Source organism: Arachis ipaensis, chromosome B10, assembly GCF_059453495.1.
Source record: "Arachis ipaensis isolate K30076 ecotype BB chromosome B10, ASM5945349v1, whole genome shotgun sequence".
Classification (NCBI taxonomy): Eukaryota; Viridiplantae; Streptophyta; class Magnoliopsida; order Fabales; family Fabaceae; genus Arachis; species Arachis ipaensis.
Genome location: NC_142435.1, coordinates 35,962,384 through 35,965,124, shown reverse-complemented (window position 1 = coordinate 35,965,124; position 2,741 = coordinate 35,962,384).

Sequence of the window (2,741 nt, the reverse complement as noted above, 5' to 3'; positions counted from 1 at the left end):
ATCCAAACTCGTCGGTTGGTCCAAAACACAAGCCCTCAACATATCTTCTAGTGTTTGGATCGTCCTCTCAGATTGACCATCTGTTTGAGGATGGTAAGCCGTACTCAAGCTTAATCGGGTTCCGAAAGCCTTCTGAAATACACCCCAAAATCTTGAAGTGAAACGAGGATCTCTATCAGAGATTATAGTAGCAGGTACACCATGAAGTCTCACAATCTCCTTTATGTATAACCGTGCTAGTTCCTCAAGGGTGTAATCCATCCGAATGGGTAGAAAATGAGCCAACTTCGTCAATCAGTCCACAATCACCCAGACAGCATCAAAATCGGCCCTAGTCCTTGGCAATCCAGACACAAAGTCCATCACAATGCTCTCCCATTTCCATTGTGGAACTTCTAAAGGTTGCAACATCCCGGAAGGTCTCTGATGTTCAATCTTCACCTTCTGACAAGTTAAGCATTTTGAGACGTATTCTGCCATATCATTCTTCATACCCGGCCACCAAAACATCGCCTTTAAATCATGGTACATCTTAGTACTCCCCGAGTGAATAGAGAATCCGCTTTTGTGTGCTTTCTTTAAGATATCTTGTCGCAAAGTGCCAACATCAGGCACAATGATCCTATCCTTGAATCTCCATAGCCCATTCTGATCCTCTGACACCCTCCACCACTTTCCTTGCTCAATAGCTGGCAACACCTTTGGTAACATGTCATCGTTTTCATGGGCCTTTGGTGCACGAAATTGTGATCCTTAACAACGGCGCCAAAAACTTGGTGCTCGGAACGTAATTCACACACTTTGTCACAACTTCGCACAACTAACCAGAAAGTGCACTGGGTCGTCCAAGTAATAAACCTTACGTGAGTAAGGGGTCGATCCCACGGAGATTGTTGGCTTGAAGCAAGCTATGGTCACCTTGTAAATCTCAGTCAGGCGGATTCAAATGGTTATAGAGTTTTAATAATTAAAAGATAAATAAAACATAAAATAAAGATAGAGGTACTTATGTAATTCATTGGTGAGAATTTCAGATAAGCGTATAGAGATGCTTTCGTTCCTCCTGAACCTCTGCTTTCCTGCTGTCTTCATCCAATCATTCCCACTCCTTTCTATGGCAAGCTTTATGTAGGGCATCACCGTTGTCAATGGCTACTTCCCATCCTCTCAGTGAAAATGGTCCAAGATGCGTTGTCACCGCACGACTATTTATCTGGCGGTTCTTGATCATACTGGAATAGGATTCACTAATCCTTTTGCGTCTGTCACTACGCCTAGCACTCGCGAGTTTGAAGCTCGTCACAGCCATCCCTTCCGGGATCCTACTCGGAATACCACAGACAAGGTTTAAACTTTTTGGACCTCAAGAATGGCCACCAATAGTTCTAGCCTATACCACGAAGACTCTGATCTCATGATCAGAAGGCTAAGAGATACACATTCAAGCTTGTTTGCATGTAGAACGGAAGTGTTTGTCAGGCACGCGTTCATAAGTGAGAATGATGATGAGCGTCACATAATCATCACATTCATCATGTTCTTGTGTGTGAATGAATATCTTAGAGAAGAAATAGGCTTGAATTGAATAAAAAATAGTAGCACTTTGTATTAATTCATGAGGAACAGCAGAGCTCCACACCTTAATCTATGGTGTGTAGAAACTCTACCGTTGAAAATACATAAGTGATGAAGGTCCAGGCACGGCCAAATGGCCAGCCCCCATAAAGGTCTAAGATAGCATAAAACTAATCAAAAGAACTCCCTTAACATGATAGTAAAAAGTTCTATTTATACTAAACTAGTTACTAGGGTTACAAAAATCAGTAAATGATGCAGAGATTCACTTCCGGGCCCACTTGGTGTGTGCTTGGGCTGAGCATTGAAGCTTTCACGTGTAGAGGTCTTCCTTGGAGTTAAACACTAGTTTGTAACCTGTTTCTGGCGTTTAACTCTGCTTTGCAACCTGTTTCTGGCATTTAACTCCAGAATAGGGCAGAGAACTGGCGTTAAACGCCAGTTTGCGTCATCTAAACTCGGACAAAGTATGGACTATTATATATTGCTGGAAAGCCCTGGATGTCTACTTTCCAACGCAATTAAGAGTGTGCCATTTGGACTCCTATAGCTCCAGAAAATTCACTTTGAGTGCAGGGAGGTCAGAATCCAACAGCATCTGCAGTCCTTCTTCAACCTCTGAATTTGATTTTTGCTCAAGTCCCTCAATTTCAGCCAGAAATTACCTGAAATCACAGAAAAATACACAAACTCATAGTAAAGTCTAGAAATATGATTTTTATTTAAAAACTAATAAAAATATACTAAAAACTAACTAAATCATACTGAAAACTATGTAAAAACAATGCCAAAAGCGTATAAATTATCCGCTCATCAGTCTTTAGGAGTTCGGATTTAAAGTCACTTGAGATCTGCAATCGACTCAAACATAGAGTTCCAGACATTTCTTGAACACTAATCTTCCGACTCTCGAATTCCTTGAGTAACTTCTCTTCTTGAAGCATCATCCAAGCCGCATACAAAGGCTTTCGACTTAACGCATCCGCCACTACATTAGCTTTCCCCATATGGTAATTCAACTCAAAGTCGTAGTCCTTCAGTAACTCCATCCATCTCCTCTACCGCATGTTAAGCTCTTTCTGATCAAAGAGATATTTCAAGCTCTTGTGATCAGAGAAAGCTCGGAACTTAACCCCAAAGAGGTAATGCCTCCACACCTTTAATGC